The following is an 11,395-nucleotide window of genomic DNA, read 5'->3' as shown; positions in this document are numbered from 1 at the left end:
CACCTGGTCCATTCGTTTCGGAGAGGAAGAGATATCTAGATAATTTGGCTCCTGGTAAAAACCTCAGGAACAATAAACACTGAAAGAATTCTACACAGGAGACATTTAAACTGGTTGCAGTCTGCAACAACAGATGCTACTAAATCCCCATAAATCTTACAAACTGTCCCTTTAAAGTGAGATGTAGAATAGTGATTTGATGAAATATCACAATTTTAGGCTTAGATTTGTTTACGTTTCTTGATGGAAGCATTTGTTGCAAATTATGTGTCCAAGGACCGCTGGCAATTTGAGAATTCAACAGTAATTTCTGTTTTCACGGTTTCGGCTGTGATAAATGGTATAATTTTGATGATGATTTTTTTTTAAAACAAATCTGAGGGTATTGTATAAATACAAAACACAACCCATTAAAGTTGAATTACCCTCCCCTAAGTAAAAAAAACAAAACAAAACAAAAAAACCATAACTCCCTCACCAGTGCCTAAAAATGATTGAAGTGCCTCCCCCATTTTGAACCACTCCCTCCCCTCTCACAAAAAAGGACAAATTAAGGACAGTAAGAAAGACTCCATCCATTTATTAAACAGATGATGAACAGCCTGAGATGTCTCACGAAAACAGTGCAATGTCAACAATATGTCTCAGTTTTTCCACAGCCAATCAGACCTCTTCTCTCTATCATTACATGACATGTGCATTTTTCCATTTCCACTCCTGTGCAGTAATGCTGCCATATAGAAATAATACAAAATTAAAATTACAAGGCAGGAGTGACATAGTGGAGTGACAAGTAGCAGCAATAATACTCAAGGTAGTTTTTGTTGTATTTGTAGAAATACTAGCTCTGTAGATGTTATTCTAAGTATCAGTGCTAATAATACTGGTATCAGTACAAGGTTACCAGGAGAGATAGCACTGGTAGTAATATCAATAGAGGCTGTGAAAGGAGCATTATTGACAGTAAGAAAAGCTGTTGTAGTGGCTTTATAACAGAGGGGAAGGTCTTCAGTAGGGGCTGCTGGTTATACTCCATTCTAACTGTGTCTTTAGTCATTATTTCAATGTAATGTCTGATAACAAATAAGAATAGAAACAACATAGAAACTATACAAAGTTAAAACTACAAGGCAAGAATGACATAGTGGTATGATTAGTAGTAGCAAAGTCAGCAAAGTATATTATATGTAAACAAAGTACACCAAAATAATGTGTGAACAACAGGAATCATATATTGTCAAAGGGTTAGTGTTAGGAAGTGTGAGACCATCCTAAAAACCCTTTCTGTCTGTTACTGAATCATTGAAGCAAGTTCACCACAGACACAGGTTAGATGGTTTAGGGGCTGTACACATGCTGCATCTTTTGACAGGTCGTAATTAATTTAGGTGATAAAAAAGTGATACGTTTAGGTTGTGAATAGGTCATGATAAGTTTAAGACAGTGATAGATATTGATAAGTTGAGGGGGCAGCACGATGGTGTGGTGGTTAGCACTGTCGCCTCACAGCAAGAGGGTTCCTGGTTCAATCCCGGGTGCGGAGTTTGCATGTGTCTCTCCGGGTACTCCAGCTTCCTCCCACAGTCCAAAGACATGCAGATTGGGGATAGGTTAATTGGTAAACTAAAACTAAACTGTCCGTAGGTGTGAATGTGAGCGCGAATGGTCGTCTGTCTCTATGTGTCAGCCCTGTGATAGTCTGGCGACCTGTCTGGGGTGTACCCTGCCTCTCGCCCAATGTCAGCTGGGATAGGCTCCAGCCCCCCTGCGACCCTCAAGAGGATGAGCGGATAAGTGGTTAGAAAATGGATGGATGATAAGTTGAGGATATAGATAACTCTTCCCCTCACATCTCCTCAAAAGCAAAACAAATAACTTTTAATGTATAGTTAAGGTTAGTGTCATGTTTTTTCTCTTTCTCTTTTTTTATAAAAGCTTCATCAAAATAGATATGAATAGTGTAAAAGAAGGAAAGGCTTTGGGAGAGTCTCTATGGGAAACCTCAGCAAATACAAATCTGCATGGATGGAGACTGTGACAGGTAAATGGTACTCTGTTCCTCTTTCATCAGTGTGAACTTGCACTTAAATAGTAGACAGCAGTAAATCTGTCACTTTGCTGAAGGTGAGATATCTTTTTGTTGCCGTATGAGAGACTGCACTGCCATCTGCTGGCAGTGGATGTGCCCTCTGCAGTGCCTGTTGATCACAGGGAAGAAAAAACTAAACTGGTGTGCTCAAGTTATCTGTCATCTGGAGCATGGGAAACATGGACCTAAAGTTACTGTGTTTTCCAATGGATTAAAATACATTTATCATGAACACACACCAGGACCTTTGTTTGACTGGTCACAAAGATGCAGAAAGCCCCTCATAGTCGTTCCACAGTTGACGGGAAGTGTCTGTCCCCAGACAAACAGGACGAAGAGAGGACACAGACTTAACAGCACAAAAAAAGAAACACTATTGTAGTTCTAAAGTGAAGCCTTTGACAAAAAGGAAAATGAGGAAGAGGAGGAGAAATAGTGATAAAATAAAGTTGGAAACTGTAAACTTGACAAAACAGTAAGGTTTCCTACCTTCTCACTGGTACCAAGTCGTGTCAGTGGTTCAGTCTAATGATGCTTCTACATTTACTGACATTATTTCTATGACATGTTTGAAACAATTCATGAAATGAAGCAAAGGTCAAAGGTCAGGTACTGTTAAATATTTTATTTCTTATTTATTTATTTATATTTTTCAGGCTTGCCTCTATTCACTCTGACTTTTTTCATGTTTTATAGTTTTACAACTTTGAATCACGGTGGATTCATTATGCTGTTGTGATTGTAATGTGAACTGCATCATGTCTCAACCATTTTTGAACTTTAAGCTTTCATCAGGCTGAAGTTTCTCAATATAATATAATAAAATATAATATCAGCACATGCAGATCAGCCATCTGGAAATATTCAGATCTCCAATCTGTAATATTCGTGAGCAAGAGATGTGAAAACAACACATGCACAGTAGTGATGATGTAACAGGATGTAAAAAGATGTTTTAACAGCACAAATCTTCTCAGTAAGTCACAAATCTTAACTCCATGTTGAAAATACATAGAAGCGTGTCGGGGAAAAGATAATTCAATGACATCTCTGTGCTTGTTTTTATAGCAGCATGCACCGATGCACTGTGAAGCAACATTTCGTAAATAAAGTTTGGTAAAACTGATTAATAGACAGCAAGACCGTACTGGTGGTTTAACCGCTGCTGAACAGAGAGCCTTAATTGTCGGGGCTGTTTATGTTCAAACCTCCTAGGAAGCTAAATTATTAGCTACATGTCAGGTAAGTGACTTAGGCTGCTTTATTTAAATAAGGCAATTACTGACGTTAATGACGAAAGGCCGTTAGGATTCTATGGTTGCTATGGGTTGTATATATAAACAGGTGGCTCTGCTGTCAGTCACCATTTCACTCCTGAACTCAGAGAGAGAGATACTGAACCAAGCAAGTTTCAAGAAAGAAAACCAGCGACCAAAAACAGTCCCAACGGACTACTGACTGACCTCAGTTTCGACATGGAGAGGGTAATAAAACAAACCTTTTAAACAACTGTCAAGCTTTTTAGGGTGTTTTGAATTAAATTAGCCTGTGGGCGTCGGGTGATTTAGTTAATTAGCTTGTTAGCTATATTGATGTTAGCTTGAAGTTCTAGTTCATGAATTCACTTATCTAGTTAGCAAATCTTAGTGTGGGCCTAACTTTGAATAATTGAAATGACACTAAAAAGGTAAAAGAAGTTACTTTAAAGTCTTTGAAAGTGTTTTGAAGCGTTTATCAAGTCTCCAGTCACAGTACTGTGAAGGTGGACATCTGTAGTTCAAGGACAAACAAGCTAACATCAAATAAGTTTACCGAAATTTGAAGAAGTTTGATGATGAAATTGTTTGAACATAAAATGTTTCATGCACCACAGGATTTTTCCCAAGATGTCGTTTAATACGAACATTTATTTACAATATGTTGGTCAGGTTTCTGTTATGTTTAATGGTAGCTCGAAAAAACTGGTGTTTACTTTCAAATGAAGCCACCGATTTATCTGAAACGGACACGAGGATTGCTTTAATAGCTGATGGTTGCCAATCTGGAAATCCATCGGTTAAAAAAAAAACAAAAAACAAAACAACACCACCCCCCCCAAAAAACCCCTTTTTTTTCTTCCTTTACCTCTGGAGGCACAGCCCGGAGTTTTTCGACTAACGGAAGTGCTGGGGCCTCGGCGATCGCTCACATAGACATATATATATATATATATGTAGACGCCGCATCGAGTGGCGTCTACATATATATGCAGACGCCGCATCGAGTGGGTTTGCCCACTGCTGCGATACGTCAACGTCGCCGCCATATTGGATGTGGCAAGGCTGCGTTGTAAACTAATACAAGTAAATGGACTTAATTTCATAAAGCGCCTTTCTACAAAGACATTTACGTTAATGCCTCTCGTTTACTTATTCACACACGCACTAATATACTTGGGAAACAGTTTGGCACCAAAAACAATGCATTTGATCTTCTCAGATGGCTAAGATAAGAACTTTATTGATCCCACACAGGAGTAATTCACGTTACATCAGCTATAGAGAACAAGGTAGTGCCGAAAAACAATACACAGTATATATATCAGGGCTTGATGCTAACTTTTGTCCCAAGGAGCACATGTGCTCCTAAGTTGAAAAAGTAAGGAGCGCACAAAGAACTTTAGGCACAATGTAAATTGATCAAATAATGTGTTTTCCGTAATAAATATGATGCAAATAGACATTTACAAGCAAAATTATTTAATGAATTTGTATACAAAATGTACAGAAAGGTAAAATCATCAAGTTTTGAAAAAGTAGGCCTATTGCAATTTAATTTTGTCTTTAATGTTATTATCTTATATAGATTATCTCTGCAATATGATTATCTTATATAATGTTATTACTATCCTAAAACATTCTCCAGGTCCTCTGAAACTCTGCAGGACTTAAGCCTCTTTCACACAGAGCTTTCGCGGCGCCCACCGAGGGGTAGGGCGCAGAGGACAGGATTTGGGGGAGTACAGGCTCGTTCAGGAGCTACAGCTCTATGGTGACCGCTTCCGGGTCTACTTCAGGCTCTTCTCTGCTATTGGACGCGCGGCGCCGAGGTGTCATCACAGCGCACAGACGCCGCGAAATGCGCCCTCTCGCGTGCCGCTCAGCTCGGCGGCAGAGCGGTGCGCACTTGCGCCAAAGTAGCACATACACAATGAATGGGTTCGTCGGCGGAGGTCTGCGCTTTGCGCGCTCGGTGTGAAAAGGGCTTTATTTCCACCCTGCCCAGCGGCGGTACCGTGGCGAACGGTGCCTAAAGGCCTCTACACATGATCAGCTGTAAAACCTCTTTGCGCTGGCTGTCCCATTGTTTGTCTATGGAGAGGGCAGCAACGCCAAAGCGACACCGCTACCCTTGCCGTCGCGCACCGCCCGAGCGCTGCGCTCAGAGTTGAAATTATTTGAACTACGGGGAGAACGGAGCAAGCTTCCCCGGAGATCCGCCGATTAACCCTCTCTCCATATCACTAACAGGGAAACAAGAGGAAGCAGGAGGAGGACGACAGCAACCCTCAGCCATCCAGCTCTGGCTCACTGGTAAGGGTGGAGTTCTTTGGGTACCTCACATTTTGATTTGATTCCAATTATTTGGTGTGGATTGATTGATAGAAAAGGGGGCACACATTTCGGTCTCTTTCTCCAGCATAGCTAGTGTGTCCCAAACCATTCAGTTTTTGGTTCAGTCAACAACATGTTATTAACTTCAGTTTGGATATTTGATTTTTGACATTTGTGAATGGATGTTCGATCGTCCATGTCGACATTGCAATGCATCTAATAATGGATTTCCCCCCCACCCTTACTTACAGGTGCAGCCAGAGAGGAGCTCCAGCCCTCAGCCGTCCACCTCCGGCCATCAGGTGAACGCTGCTTTGCCACAGAGGAGCTCCACCCTTCCGTCATCCACCCCAGGGCCACGGGGTAGAGAGCAGGAGGCTGCCCGGATGGGTGTAAGTAGTTCATGCTCAGCACTCTGCTGTGTGTTTTTAATTACATCTCAGTTAATGAACTGAAAACAAGGTCAAATCAATTGTAAGAGTTTACAGAGCAGTTTTAGATAGTTGTTGTTGGTTTGTTATATTTGGATGGAACATTTCCAGAGGGTTAGGGTTAGGGTGGGTGGACCCTCCTAAATCCCTTTGCTTCTTTTACTCTTGTTACTGTTACTGAGTAATGACAAGTTTAGGATATTGATAAATATTGCTATTTTGGGATATCAATAACTGTTAAATTTAGGTTATAGATAAATGATGTTAAGTTTATGTTCTAACTCAGTAATGATAATTCTAAGTTGTTGATAAGTATCAATACATTTAAGATATATAGTGTAACATTTAGGTTATAGATGAGTAATGTTAAGTTTATGTTTTAACTGAGCCATGACAAGTTAAAGCAGAGTTGAAAATTAGCAGCAGCCACCAGCCAAGCTGGTAAAATATTGAAGTGGCTGCTAGATTTGCTTCACTCAGCAGCCAAAAAGACAATGGTAATCTATTCAATGATTGCTAGATTTTGGATTCCACCAGCCACATTGGCAGGTTTTCCAAAAAGTTAATTTCCAACCCTGAGTTTAAGATATTGATAGGTAGTAATTAATTTGGGTTATAAAAAAAGTGATACTTTTGGGTTGTAAATAGGTCATGATAAGTTTAAACTATTGATCAATATTGATAAGTTGAAGATATAGACAAGAGTAAAGGTAATAAATAAGTAATGGTAAGTTTAAGATATAGATAAGTAATTATAAGGCTTTAAACTCTTCCCCTCTAATTTTCTAAAAAGCAAAACAAACATTTTGTAGATAGCAAAGATTGGTGTTATGGCTCATTTTTCTTCCTTCACTGTCTTTAAAAAGTTTCATCAACATAAATTTAAATAGTGTAAAAGAAGGAAAGGCTTTAGGAGGGTCTCCAGGAAATGTTCCATTCATTTGTTCCATTTTAAAGCTGTGTTTAGGTTATTATAATGACTTAGAAACAGGACAAGAAATACTCTTATAAAATCATTATTAATTGTTTGTTTTAATTTACATCTCAGTTTACAGACTGAGAACAAGGTCAAATCAATTGTAAGAGTTTACAGAGCAGTTTTAGATAGTTGTTGTTGGTTTGTTATATTTGGATGGAACATTTCCAGAGGGTTAGGGTGGGTGGACACAAGACAAAGTGTATTTGAAAGTGTCAACCTGTCCAGTGTAGTGCCAACCTGACTGTCCTGGTGTGCGCTGGTGTGCCTGTTTTAATGTAATATCAGAAACCCTTACCTGTCAAAATAAGGAAAGATTAAACAAGCAAAGGTTTTAACAAGGAGCTAATGACAAAAAACAAACTTGGAAAAGCAGAGCCTGATGTTTACTTGGTTGTGGTCTCAAAAATCATAATGATTTTTATCCTTAAGATGCGTCCACATGTATACTGCACAGAGAATTTCCTTAAGTGATTTGGGGAAATGTAACTGAAGAATAGACCAGACAAGCTGAGAGAAAGTAGATTCACCAGTAACTTGTGCAATAGTATGAACAAAGTCAGTTAAATCAGACCTGCTCTCCTAATGTCATGATTGGTTTGATTGATCCCACTGTACTGCATCAGTCTGAAAGGGATTTAAGTGAAAAAAGTCCAAGCTAACTGCCTCCTTTTCTCCCTCTCTCCATATCACTAACAGGGAAACAAGAGGAAGCGGGAGGAGGACAGCAGTCCTCAGCCATCCAGCTCTGGCTCACTGGTAAGGGTGGAGATCTTTGGGTACCTCACATTTTGATTTGATTCCAATTATTTGGTGTGGATTGATTGATAGAAAAGGGGGCACAAATTTCAGTCTCTTTCTCCAGCATAGCTAGTGTGTCCCAAACCATTCAGTTTTTGGTTCAGTCAACAACATGTTATTAACTTCAATTTGGATATTTGATTTTTGACATTTGTGAATGGATGTTCGATCGTCCATGTCGACATTGCAATGCATCTAATAATGGACTTCCCCCCCACCCTTACTTACAGGTGCAGCCAGAGAGGAGCTCCAGCCCTCAGCCGTCCACCTCCGGCCATCAGGTGAACGCTGCTTTGCCACAGAGGAGCTCCACCCTTCCGTCATCCACCCCAGGGCCACGGGGTAGAGAGCAGGAGGCTGTCCGGAGGGGTGTAAGTAGTTCATGCTAAACACTCTGCTGTAGATGTTCACACTAAGAGCACTGCCTTTTGTGGAAGTTGCCTACATTGGTTCTTGAAAATACAGGAAATCAGTCACTGAAAAATCCCAGCAGGCATTTTTAGAGCAGATTATTTAACAAAAATAAAGTTCATGTTAATGGATTTTTTTTAACCTGTGTCTTCCTTTTCCTCCTCTGCCCATCTCTCTAACAGCCTTCAACCAGGTGGCTGAGAAGGAGATGGAGGGAGCAGCAGAGAATTCGCCAACGTCCCCAGCAGTTCGCCTCCAGTCGGCAGCAAGGAGGGAGGGAGGTGCTGCCGAGGCACTTTGTTATGCAGGTAAGTCTTGACCAAGAGTACCGGCCCGTTGTAACTATTCCTGATTGGGTTCCCCTTGCAGAACAGTCACAGGCCACAGCTGCTGTGTGGCGATGGTGGACCACTTCCCCATACGGTACGGAGCTGTAAGTATCTTGGCACAGGTGTAGTATACTTAGTGATAATTCCATCTCCACACACACCTGTTTCTTAATCTTTCTCTACAGCTCTTTCGTTTCCTCCTTTGAAAAAACAAAAAAACCCCAAAAAAACCAACAAAAAACCCCAAAACAAACAAACAAAAAAAGCTTTGGTATGTAGATATAATGATAAGTTTAGATTAATTTAAGATATTGTTAAGTAGTACCACATCAAGAATAAAGATGAGTTGTGATAAGTTTAAGTTATAGGTAAGTTTAGGATGTAAGTAAGTGTTAAGATTAGGGTTTATGGATAAAAGATGTTCAGTTTAAGATATTGCTTAGTTTTGTTAAGTTTAGGTTATAAATAATTAGTGGTAAGTTAAAGATATTTATGAGTATTGATTAGTTTAGGCTATAGATCAGTATTACATTTAAGACGTTGATAAGAATTAAGTTTAGGATATAGATAAGCACTTGTAAGGCTTTGAACTCTTCCCCTTTCCTCTTCCAAAAAATAACCGAAAACTGTTTGAGATAGTTAAGTTTAGTGTTATGACTCTTTTGTCCTCCTCTTTCTCTAAAAAAGCTTAATCAAAAATAAATTTGAATAGTGTAAAAGAAGGAAAGGCTTTAGGAGGGTCTCCAGGAAATGTTCCATTCATTCGTTCCATTTTAAAGCTGTGTTTCAGTTATTATAATGACTTAGAAACAGGACAAGATATGCTCTTACAAAATCATTATCTATAGTCTGTTTTTTATTACATCTCAGCTAATGAACTGAAAACAAGGTCAAATCAGTTGTAAGAGTTTACAGAGCAGTTTTAGATAGTTGTTGTTGGTTTGTTATATTTGGATGGAACATTTCCAGAGGGTTAGGGTTAGGGTGGGTGGACCCTCCTAAAGCCCTTTGCTTCTTTTACTCTTGTTACTGTTACTGAGTAATGACAAGTTCAGGATATTGATAAATATTGGTATTTTGGGATATAAATAAGTGTTAAATTTAGTTTATAGATAAATTATGTTCAGCTTATGTTCTAACTCAGTAATGATAAGTGTGAGATATTGATAAGTATCAATACATTTAAGATATAGATCAGTCTAATATTTAGGTTATAGATGAGTAATGTTATGTTTATGTTTTAACTGAGCCATGATAAAGCAGAGTTGAAAATTAGCAGCAGCCACCAGCCAAGCTGGTAAAATATTGAAGTGGCTGCTAGATTTGCTTCACTCAGCAGCCAAAAAGACAATGGTAATCTATTCAGTGATTGCTAGATTTTGGATTCCACCAGCCACATTGGCGGGTTTTCCAAAAAGTTAATTTCCAACCCTGAGTTTAAGATATTGATAGGTAGTAATTAATTTGGGTTATAAAAAAAGTGATATGTTTAGTTTGTAAATAGGTCATGATAAGTTTAAGCCATTGATAAATATTGATAAGTTGAGGATATAGATAAGAGTAAAGGTCATTAGTAAGTAATGGTAAGTTTAAGATATAGATAAGTAATTATAAGGCTTTAAACTCTTCCCCTCTAATTTTCTAAAAAGCAAAACAAACATTTTGTAGATAGCAAAGATTGGTTTTATGGCTCATTTCTTCCTTCACTGTCTTTAAAAAGTTTCATCAACATAAATTTAAATAGTGTAAAAGAAGGAAAGGCTTTAGGAGGGTCTCCAGGAAATGTTCCATTCATTTGTTCCATTTTAAAGCTGTGTTTAGGTTAGTACAATGACTTAGAAACAGGACAAGAAATACTCTTACAAAATCATTATCTATAGTCTGTTTTTTTAATTTACATCTCAGTTAATGAACTGAAAACAAGGTCAAATCAATTGTAAGAGTTTACAGAGCAGTTTTAGATAGTTGTTGTTGGTTTGTTATATTTGGATGGAACATTTCCAGAGGGTTAGGGTTAGGGTGGGTGGACCCTCCTAAAGCCCTTTGCTTCTTTTACTCTTGTTACTGTTACTGAGTAATGACAAGTTTAGGATATTGATAAATATTGCTATTTTGGGATATCAATAAGTGTTAAATTTAGGTTATAGATAAATGATGTTAAGTTTATGTTCTAACTCAGTAATGATAATTCTAAGTTGTTGATAAGTATCAATACATTTAAGATATATAGTGTAACATTTAAGTTATAGATGAGTAATGTTATGTTTATGTTTTAACTGAGCCATGACAAGTTAAAGCAGGGTTGAAAATTAGCAGCAGCCACCAGCCAAGCTGGTAAAATATTGAAGTGGCTGCTAGATTTGCTTCACTCAGCAGCCAAAAAGACAATGGTAATCTATTCAATGATTGCTAGATTTTGGATTCCACCAGCCACATTGGCAGGTTTTCCAAAAAGTTAATTTCCAACCCTGAGTTTAAGATATTGATAGGTAGTAATTAATTTGGGTTATAAAAAAAGTGATACTTTTGGGTTGTAAATAGGTCATGATAAGTTTAAGCTATTGATCAATATTATAAGTTGAAGATATAGACAAGAGTAAAAGTAATAAATAAGTAATGGTAAGTTTAAGATATAGATAAGTAATTATAAGGCTTTAAACTCTTCCCCTCTAATTTTCTAAAAAGCAAAACAAACATTTTGTAGATAGCAAAGATTGGTGTTATGGCTCATTTTTCTTCCTTCACTGTCTTTAAAAAGTTTCATC

General features: G+C 38.2%; 1 long non-coding RNA gene across 1 annotated transcript; it reads left to right on the top strand.

Moving 5' to 3' along the window:
• Positions 1-5,594: 5,594 nt before the first annotated feature.
• LOC125901152 (uncharacterized) lies at positions 5,595-8,496 on the top strand. Its single transcript, XR_007450942.1, has 3 exons — positions 5,595-5,661; positions 8,121-8,261; positions 8,484-8,496. It is a non-coding gene; the product is annotated as an uncharacterized LOC125901152 (long non-coding RNA).
• The last annotated feature ends 2,899 nt before the right edge of the window (positions 8,497-11,395 follow it).

This window comes from Epinephelus fuscoguttatus, linkage group LG14 (assembly GCF_011397635.1).
Source record: "Epinephelus fuscoguttatus linkage group LG14, E.fuscoguttatus.final_Chr_v1".
In the NCBI taxonomy this organism is placed as follows: domain Eukaryota; kingdom Metazoa; phylum Chordata; class Actinopteri; order Perciformes; family Serranidae; genus Epinephelus; species Epinephelus fuscoguttatus.
Note: the sequence above shows the minus strand (reverse complement) of the source record. Positions and strands in the feature narration are given on the sequence as shown.